Genomic DNA, 10,910 nt, shown 5'->3' with positions numbered 1-10,910 from the left:
AGTCTTTTGATGTTTTTACTATTTTCTTGTTAATAATAAGAAAACCCATAAAACCACTAGCCAAGTAAATGCCACTGGAGTGTTCCAAGCTTGATGCATTGTACTGAATAATTCTGGTTAATGAGACAGTAAAATGGTGAGTGGCCACCAAGGAACTGGTGATAGTTATCCTGGAAGTGCTGATAATCTCTCCGTGATGAATCGCAAGACAAAGTATCCAGTCATAAATAGTGTCAGTGCTGAGAAAACAGCAGCGCATTAGCATAAGAAGTCTATGCAGCCCATTTACAAAGAGGGGATAACTTAGTCTCTGGTACACGGGATGTTCCATTTCCCGTTCCTGAGATACTTTACTTGGGAGGAAGATAGAAAGTCTCCATGTTTTCTTATGACTGAACAGTATTCCATGGTATACATATACCACAGTTTATTAATCCATTCATGGGTTGATGGACAATTGGACTCACATCAAGCTGAAGAAAAAAGTAAAATAAAATGAAAAGTAGAGAGCAAACCTTTTCTAGTGGTCCTGCCTCTCCCAGTCATGGGAACTGAAGGCTTCGTTTTCTTCCCTCAGGCAGCTTGGGCTGGCTTCAATCTCCAGAACCAAGATGGTTCCCAACTTATCACTACTGTGTTTAATTAGCCCTCGATAGAGGGCATATTTTCCTTTTATGAGTAAATGTTTGTTATCTATAAAAACTGACCTGGAAGAGATACTGAGAAACGCCTTCTTCACTAAATTGTTATAATTAGGGAAGAACCCGTGGGATGTTTTGCATGAACTCCATTCTGGTTAAGATCAGACAATGACCGCATTAGTACCTGCTGACATAAAACTCCAGAATGCTTTTAATTATAACTCTTAAGGTTTTACTTCTTGCAGAAATACACAGGGTAAGCATTAAGTCAACACGTATAATTTTCCTATTTAAATCTCAATTAGAAAAATGCCCCTACCGTATTATTTTAGAAACTTGAACCACGAGGTTTTTTTTTTAACTACTTGGTTTGCCTTAACATCAAATTGCATATAATTGTCCCTGTATCTATATAAGACTCTTAGAAAGACAATTTCATTTAGAAATTGCAAGATATTTCCTTTTCAATTGAACTTAACACTGTTTAAATCTACAGCCTGAGGCTAGTGTTGGAAGCAGGAAAACTTGCCAACTTGGTCATTTCCATCAAATAAGGGTCCCTCCAGTCGCAGACATCAAGCTTGTCCAATGTCATTATGCTACACAGGTAACCCAGTCCACCAGGCACCTATGCTGTTTTCCTTGACACTCTTAACATTAACTTTTTTTTTTCTCCTTCCTCTCAAATCTATTTATTAGGTGAATTTATTTTTCTTTCATTTTAATTATTCTGCCAGAGCCTGTGTTTTAAACTGTTCCATTTTATTAATGACAGGGCTATAAACAGAAATGCAAAGATTTTCCTTGTGACATTTTTCAAAATTACAGCTAACCAGTCACATCACGCAGCTCCCAGTTTCTATGTGGAACTTCATCAATTCTCATCTACCCTCTTGCTTACAGAAGTAATTATCCTGTGCCCACCTTGACATAATGCTGCTGAGTGAAGCCCTCCAGGGAGTTCAAGGTCAGATGGAGCTGGATTTTGACCTTGCTGTGTTCTATGTGCCTTCCCCAGTAGACTTGATAAATGTTTCCCACTGAAAAACGAGTTGGCTACCCTTGAGAGTTGTGGGAGCTATAGTCAGGGGTTTTCCTCTGTCAAAACATTCACTAATCTCCATAGCCTTTGTCCCTGTAGCCAACCTGTGACAGCCTTTGCCTTTCACTGAGTCTGGTCGGCAGAATAACCCCCCTCCCCCCCCAAAAAAAATATCTCCATCCTGACCCCTAAATCCTATAAATACATTTCATACATGGTGACAGTGAGTTTGCATATGTGATTAAGTTAAGGATCTGGAGATAGGAGATGGTCCTAGATTATCCTCTTGTGCTAATTTATTAATGGAGGAGGGAGCCAGGAGAGGATTGAAGGTCAGAGGGAGATATGAAGATGGTATTCTGCTTCCTCTCATGGAGGAAGGGACCAAAAGCCAAAGACTGCAGGCTGCTCTAGGAGCTTAAAAAAGTAAAGAAATGCCTCTGGAAGGAATTACGTACATCCCATTGATGCCTTCATTTCAGCACAATGACAGCTCTGACCTCTAGCACTCTAAATTTGTGTTGTTTTAAGGCATTACATTTTTGTGATAATTTGTTACAGCAGTAATTAGAAAGTAATTTACTAGGCCTTGTATAGTGATAAAGAGTTGAACATGTTGCTTTTCATAGAAATTTCCTAGTAGTTTTAATTAGTAAATTGACTGATTTAGTTAATTTGGTCTTATGTTATCACCAACAAATTAAATTTCACTAAATGAGATGGTGAGTACAATAACACCATAATATAGACTTTATAATCAGATCCCAACTTTTTTAACTCAACTTTTCCAATTCTAGTTCTAGTCTTCAAATGTGAAAATTTATCACCATTTCCCTGTTTTTCTTTTAGTAAAAACCTCTAAGCCACTAAAAGGATACATTCCCACTTCTATTTTTCACAGATCAGCTCTATATCATAATCTGCTGTTAAAACATATGAAATTTACTCACAATAATTCACTCTTCTTCGCCGATTATTTTTATAATTATATCATGATATAGACTTTCTCTACTGCTTACTATTGTCAATCGTGTACAACAAAACTTCACGTTTGTTCAGCGCCCGTAGCTCAGTGGTTAGGGCACCGGACACATACACTGGGGCTGGCAGGTTTGAACCCAACCCAGGCTGCTAAACAACTATGATAACTGCAACACAAAAATAGCTGGGCATTGTAGGGGTGCCTGTAGGCCCAGCTACTTGGAAGGCTGAGGCAAGAGAATCGCTTAAGCCCACGAGTTTGAGGTTGCTGTGAGCTGTGATGCCAAGGCACTCTACCAAGGGTGACATAGTAAAACTGTCTCCAAAAAAAAAAAAAAAAAAAAACCCCAAAAAACAAACTTGCCATGTTAGAGTCCTAACTCCCAAGACGTCAGAACGTGACTGTATTTGCAGACAGGGTCTTTACAGAGATAAGCACATTAAAACGAGGTCATTAGGATGGGCCCTAATCCAATGAGTCTGGTGTCCTTACATGGAGGGGAATCGGTTTCTAAGACATGCATATGGCAGGAGGATGGGTTGGGACACAGGAGAAGGCAGGCAGAGATGTCAGAGAGTGATAGCAAACCACCAGCAGTTTACAAGAACTACTACAAGCATGGGGGGCCCAACCCTGCCCACACCTACATCTCAAGCCTCTAGAACGGTGAGACAGTAAATTTCTGTTGGCTATACTCCCCAGTGTGTGGTATTTTGTTAACCCCTAGCAAACGAATGCGATTACCTTCATACCTTGGAATCATACGCATTGCAAGACAAGATTTCTTGCTGTCTTATATCGGAGCCAAAAAAACCACTGGGTTTTAGAAAGAGATGAGGAATTTGACTATCCTCTGTCACATCAATGAGGCTGGGATGTGGACAGGCCTCTCTTCCGCCCCACAGGCCCTCTGCCACCTCACTTATGTGGGAAAAGACAAAAGACAAGTCATGAGCAGGAAGAGAGCAGCAGAGGCCGAGAGCAACACCCACCTGCTGCCCACCTCCTCCCCAGCACCCCACCACAGCTGTATCCATGCCCTGTACCTAGCCAGACCCTCCATCCCGGGACAGGGGTCAGGGCGTTGCTGTGAAACAGGTGTGCTGGCAGAGAACCAGCACACAAGGGTCCTTGTCCTGGAGCATCTCGTTAGAGGTCAACATGAAGCTTTCCGTTCACTCCAGCCACGCTATTCTGATGCTTGACACCCCTTATTGTTTAGACTGTGCTCCCTGGGGGACCACCCTTATCTTGCATTCCTAGTTCCTCCCAAGGAAACACACCCCTGCGTGGACAAACCTCATCACAGGCACCACATCAACTTTTCCCACACTCGTGGGCCATCTTTCCTTCCCCAACACGGGTTGCTACAGCAAATAGTAGCAGCATTTTTATAGTTGAACATACAGTTCCTACAGCAAGTGCCTATTACTAGCACGCTCATTTCTTCCTTGCTGGTTGAAAATGGTAGCATCTCTTACTCTTAGTCCTTTATTAAAAATTATGGGAAAGATAAATTGAGGACCCCTCTGAAGGTCACCATCCTTTATTTACAATTTCCATATGGCCCTTCAGAAAACACTTATATTAGACTAATAGCAAATCATGTATATTGCAGATTTGAGTGGGACAGGTACCACAGTAAGTATTTTATATGCATGATTTATTGAGGCCCACGGTGAATAAGGGCATTGCCCATTTTACACCTTTCCTCTCATGCAGGGAAATGAAGGTACAGGGCCTTGAAGGGGAGGCATGAGGCCTCCCACCTACACAATCGGAATCTGGCCCCCAGAACTTACTGTAATGTTTCTGCCCTTCCAACAGGAATAGCGCACCTGGATTTTAAGGGCATTATCATCATCTCTGGAGTAGCTGAGCATCTGGAGCTTAATGAACTTAAGCAAATTGACCCAGATCCCCACAAGGAGGACTGGCAGCGCCCAGGTTCAGTCCCTGGCTATTTCCGCCTTTCCCTCCCCTAGGCACCTCTCCCAGGCCTTCACAACCTCTCGTAGGTAAGCTCTTTGAGGACGAGCAGTGTGAGAAGAATAATAGACCAGTGCTCCAGCATTTTCTTCGAGTACATCAGCTTGGGACAAGTACAGACAAAGCCCACTGTGGGTCACAGGCAGGAGATGGCTTTTCCAAACATCTGAGGAGATTGGTTGCCCCCAGATAATGCCAGCATGGAAAAGCCAACTACAGTGATTATTATCACTCCCTGGTAATGGGGCAACTTTGCCCAAAGACACCTGGAAAAATCTCTAAGGAGAAGAAGCCCGTTATGCCCTAAACTGTGGTCTGACTTGATGTTTTCACCAAGACCAGGAGCAACATTTATTTGTATCATTGAGTTAAATACTGTCTAAAACATTGATTTTTGACTCTCCTCCTCAATCTGGTTTTCAGAAAGGGTTGACACCTTTGAAAAGTATCCCCAATAGTTATTTGCAAATAGGAGATGCATCATGAGAAGAAATGATGAGTGCCTTTTTTCCTTAACATTTAAGATGCTAATTCCTCAGAGAGCTCTCCTAAGCATTTGGTATTGAACATATGATTTGTTTTGCCTGGGAGATTTCATTTGATGTTTTGTAGTCATCAGTAAAGCACTTTAGACTTCAAAAGCACTTCAGACTCGGTTGACTTGAGTCAGAAATATTTTGCATTCACGCCGTATGAGTCATTGCACCCGAAAGAGTTGGGTGGAATGGTTCTCAATCCCTCTCCGGAGGAGAGTTTGTGCAGTGACTCTCATTAAGTCCTTGAAAATTTTTGCTGAAGTTTTAAAAGTGGCCCCTTTGAATAAATCCCATTGTTTTCCATGAACTCTGACTTACAGAACCAATTGCTTTCTTAGCCTACCTATAGCTGAACTCATCTTTAAAAAAAGGCAAAGAAGTTATAGTATGTTATACTTCACTCAAATTTAACTGAAATACAAGTTAAGGAAATTGTTTTGTGTTTTGAGAGACAACTACAACTGTTCAATATAAACAGAATTTTGGATTCAGTCTTGCTGTTCTAAATACAACAAAAAGATAAAAATATTTTGACTTAGATTTAAAATCTTGTCAAGGACTTTTAAGGAGAAGATATTAGGGAATGCAGACTATCTTAGGAGCTTCCCTGAATAACGCCGTGCCCCAGCCCGGGATCCTACCCCAGAGGGGCACACACTGCCCCTGCCTTCCGTGGGCTCCCCTGTTTCATCAGCAGCTAATGCCCCGGCTCCATCTCTCTGCCAGGCTTAATTGGTTGCAGTGCATTAAAACGGATTAAGAATAAAGTGCTGTTCTGCTTGGAAAAAGCTAAATCTTCTTTGATCACAATTTCAACTAGCATTAAAATTAATTTAAAGCAAATACCAGGCAGTGACACCACAATCCTCTTTTTGGATGATTCAATCAACCATAAAACCAAATAATTGAGGTCTCTCTATTTTTAAATGAAAAGCAAATTTCATTGTTTCAGACAAGTTACTACCACTAAGAGGGTGGGCCCTCCTACAGCACTAGGCTCCCATCTTTCTTCCCCTCAGCATTAAAAAAAAAAAAAGACTAAAAAGCTAATTATAGAATCATACATGTTTAATACTACTTTAAAGGCGACTTGAAAAATGGGGAAAGAGTGCTAAGAAATTATTTTGCTATAGTTTATGGGATGAGTCGGTATGACCACTGATGTTCTCATCCTTATGTTTACTTCGCTTACAACTTCATGAAAATACAAAAACCTTTCAAACACCAAACACCACTCAGCAAATCTTCGCTGCAGTCTTTCTGTCCCTTATAATACAACTCACCTACTATCCTTTCCCCTTTGACCATATTTGAGAACATATCTGCTTGGTTTTTACTCTGGAAGGAAAGACCTAGAGGAGTTCTCAGTTTACAAACTTGTGTTCAGGGCACTGAAAGTCCTCTGCTGGGATACCACGTTCTGAAACGGTAGACTTGCACTGGCAGGGGAGTGCATGAAGGTGAGAGGCTTTGATGCATCAGTCTCAGTCTGATTGAGCTGTTATAATAAAATCCCAAAGACTGGGGCTGGAAACAATAGACACTGATTTTTCACAGCTCTGGAGGCTGGAAATCCAGGATCAAGATGCCAGCCAGATAGGTTCCCAGCGAGAACCACATTCTCTTCTATTCACAAGGTGGAAAGGGAGAGATGGAGACTTTCCTCTTCTGATCAGCCACTAATCCCATCACAGAGATTGAGCCCTTCTGACCTCCTCTAACCCTAATCACCTTCCAGAGTCCCCATCTCCAAATACCATCACATTGGGGGTCAGGGCATCAATTTTTATTGGAATTGGGATCTTGTGAATGAGAGGATGACCATCCTCACTCAGGATCCCCAAGGTTTCTGTAAAAGAGTCCTCAGTGGACCTAGCCCTTCCCCATGGAGACAAGAGTCCCAGGAACAGCGAGAGAGAAACAGAGCTGCCACTTTAGGAGGGGATGTTACCCAGGGGAGGGGGGGGATCAGGAGTGTAGAATGGTCCTCTGGACTTGGAAGGTGGAGAAAGTGGTTTTATCCTCCCACCCCAATGGGGGCTTCTTAATGTAAAGTAAAAAATGGAGAAGAAAATAGCCCCAGTTGACAGAGACCAGGGGCCATGCGGGGGGACATATACAGCAGAATGAGATGAATCAAAGAAAACACAGGGAAAGAAATGATACAAGGAAGTGGAAGCCCAGGAACGAAAAGAGGGAGAGGTGAGGAGGTGCACAGATACAAGAAAGTGAAGGATGTGATTAGCCAGGCATAGTGACATGTAGTTGTAGTCCCAGCTACTCAGGGTGCTGAGGCAGGAGGATCACTTGAGCCCAGGAGTGAGTTTGAGGATGCTGTGAGCTACGATGACACCACTGCACTCCAGCCTGGGCAACAGAGTGACACTCCATCTCTAAACAATAATAATAAAGTAACAAAACCTCAAAATGGTCCCATAGAGAAAGGACACTGAGAAGCAAGTCAGCGTGAGCCCTCAAGAACCAGATGGCAGCACAATGGTGAGGAAAGTGGAACTGGATGGAACAGGAAAGCAAAGGACCAGTTGCTCAGGAATTAGGATGGGTGTTTCTAGAATGTTTAGGGTTCAAGAAAGTCAACACAGAGTTACACCCCTGGGAAATCACTCAGGTTACCAACATCATCAGCATGTGGAGATAATGGACGCCCTAACGTGCCAAGAATCAACACCTGGCCTCTCTACCCACAGCCTCTTGCATCAGTCCCATCACAGACAGGAGCTCAGCTTACTGAAACATCACACAAGCAACGCCAAGGGCCTGCCATCGTCAGACCCAACCCACTTTCACGTCCAAGGCCTTTTACTCCTCATTCACCTGTCTTTCTCGTTGGTGCGTCTGTGTTTCTCTGGCAGGAGCCACTGCACATGGCCATAAATGCAGAGCATTTGCACTACATGCTCATTACACGCAGCATCTCTCAAGAGTGTCTCGGGTTCTTTAGAGAAAAGGAACCAGGTGAAGCCAGCGAACATAAACACACGTGCTTCTCAGAGCTTGACGTGAAGCAAATGCGTCAGCCAGACTCACCCAGGTGGACATTGAAGATCACATTAAATTCTTTGTACAGCTATAAAACGTATAACCTTCATAACAGAGGGATTCTATTCAGACAGAAAATGAGGTTACCGTTTTATGATTTGAACAAGAACAAGCTTATCTGGCATAGCAATGCACAATTACAGATTCTTCAGCGTCCTCACGAACATCAGCTCTGCTGCCTCCTGGCTCGCTGACCGGTATTTCATGCTTCCCTGAAAGTCTTTGGAAGAATGTTTTTTTTTGACAGTTAACATCAAGAGCATATACTTTAATAAAAAGTCATTTATGGCCACGTGCAGTGGCTCACCTCTGTAATCCCAGCACTCTGCGAGGGCAAGGCAGGTGGATTGCTTGAGCTCACGAGTTTGAGACCAATCTGAGAGTGAGACCCCTCACTCTTTAGCCTCTAAAAAAAAGACCTAGCTGTTTTCTAATTGTCTTATGCATGGTCCTCGATGTTTGCAATGTCTCACACTTCTAATAATTAAAAGAAAATTTCAAAAGCCTTTGCGTTTTACTGATTTTTTCCCCAGTAGAATCTGTTCATGTTAAGTTCATTCTTCACATGTTAATACTGAGATCTGTACCGGTGTAGAAGTTAAATCCTCCTAAAGAAGCATATTAATGATACAGGTCTTGCGGCAAAGAATGGCTCCACAGGATTACACATGATAAACTATAATGCAGCCACACCTCCAAATACAAAGGCAACTTAATACTAAAAAGGACTGATCTATTTTATTTGAGAAATAACCTTCACAGGAAAAAATTTTTTTACATCTTTTATTCTGTTCTTTTTACATCATGTCCTTAATCACCAGGGCTTTAGCTATATTTAATGAGTTGAACATTTATCCATTTTAGGGGAGAGCAGAAAATCTAAAATTTGGCATGCACTTCCCCAGATTTTGATAATTCTTATCAAACTTAGCATATCTGAGTTCTTACAAGGGGAATATGGAAGAATCTGGTCAAGATATGATTCCTAACAACGTATACTGCACCAGGAGAATTCCTTTTTATCAGGGATGGATAAGGTATCCCTGGATCTGATTTATTCTTTTTTTTTTTTTGCATTTTTTTTTTTTTTTATTGTTGGGGATTCATTGAGGGTACAATAAGCCAGGTTACACTGATTGCAATTGTTAGGTAAAGTCCCTCTTGCAATCATGTCTTGCCCCCATAAAGTGTGACACACACCAAGGCCCCACCCACCTGGGCTATCAGAGGATGAACGGTTGGGACAAAACCCTTAAATTGGCACTTTGTTTACATAGCTGTTGAGTTTACTCTCAAGTTGTTAAAAAGCAAAAGACATTAACACACAATTAGGATTCTCCTTCCTGGTAGCCACGGAGCAGTGTTTATTAGGCTCCCCATCGTGACATTCTTGGTCTTCACCATGTTAAAATGTGAAATATTTGTGCAGCAAACAGGTAAGCGGGAGACAGCCAAGACATCCAGTTAGGAAACCAACAGGTCAATGGAAAACTTTTTATTTATTTTATATTAAATTATAATTTTCAGAAACATGTAAGATGTTTTCCTAAATCAATCCTAATGCTTTAATATTTTGGAAAAAAATAAAACATAATTGGAAAAAATAAGTAGAAAGTAGTCAGAGCAATTTGGCTCTGAGTTTGGAAAGGTGCCCCGCCACATAAATACTTTACCTTAAACTTGGTCATGATGGATGTCAAGCGGAGCCAGGCCGAGACTTCCAAGCAGTAAGTCAGGAATTCTAGATATGTGTCTCACATGATAAGTTCAGATACACCCCCTTATGCTGTTAGTAGATCCGTCTGTTCACAATAATTTATGAGCAAGTCAGTTCCCGGCTCCAAAATGATCCATGCTTTCCCACTTAAGATGACATGCTGACTTCCTGCATTCAAGGGTGCTTCAAGTTAAACTTCAGTCTATGTTTCAACTTCATAATTTGCTCCCTGTCCAGAACACTCCCCACCTCCCTTCCAGCGATGGCTTTAGTCACACTGCTCTCCCTCCCTAAAACGCCCTCTGTTCAGTCTCCTCTGTCAACATCCCACTTCTCCTTCAAGGCTCAACTCAAATATTTTTTTTTTTTTTTTTTTTACTGAAATTGAATTTTTATTCCAAATAACTAATATCTAGAAAGAATATGGAACGCTTCACGAATTTGCGTGTCATCCTTGCGCAGGGGCCATGCTAATCTTCTCTGTATCGTTCCAATTTTAGTATATGTGCTGCCGAAGCGAGCACTTATCTCTTAAGTCCACCACAAATCCTTCTAGGTTTCTTCAACATAATAGCTGCTACTGATTAAAAGTAAATGTGCATCACTAGTTAGCAATGTAAGGAGGAGCAACAGGGAGACCCCAGCACCTGTGCCACATGGGCAGGTGGATGGGAACCAGGAACTATGCTGGCAGGCAGGTGACCTTCACCTCACAGTCTACCCTTCCGTCACCCGTACATAAAGTGGGAATCATACCTTGGTCTTCCAGATCAAATACGGACCAGAAGTTCTATGTAAAATTACCAAGCAAAACGCACAAGTAAATTAAAAATGCTTTCTGAGATGCAGCAAATTTATTAATTGTTTTTTAATCTTCCTTTCTGCCAGTGAGTGTTGATGTTGAAGGTTATATAAAACATATCCCACATCACTTAAAAAAATG

At 41.8% G+C, this 10,910-nt stretch overlaps 1 non-coding gene across 1 annotated transcript; it reads right to left on the bottom strand.

Annotated features, from left to right (window-relative positions):
- Window positions 1–10,384: 10,384 nt before the first annotated feature.
- LOC128578625 (U6 spliceosomal RNA) lies at window positions 10,385–10,491 on the bottom strand. Its single transcript, XR_008377764.1, has one exon. It is a non-coding gene; the product is annotated as a U6 spliceosomal RNA (small nuclear RNA).
- Between the last annotated feature and the right edge of the window lie 419 nt (window positions 10,492–10,910).

Source organism: Nycticebus coucang, chromosome X (assembly GCF_027406575.1).
Source record: "Nycticebus coucang isolate mNycCou1 chromosome X, mNycCou1.pri, whole genome shotgun sequence".
Lineage (NCBI taxonomy): Eukaryota > Metazoa > Chordata > Mammalia > Primates > Lorisidae > Nycticebus > Nycticebus coucang.
The sequence above is the reverse complement of the archived record's forward strand: the minus strand, read 5'-3'. Positions and strand labels throughout refer to the sequence as shown.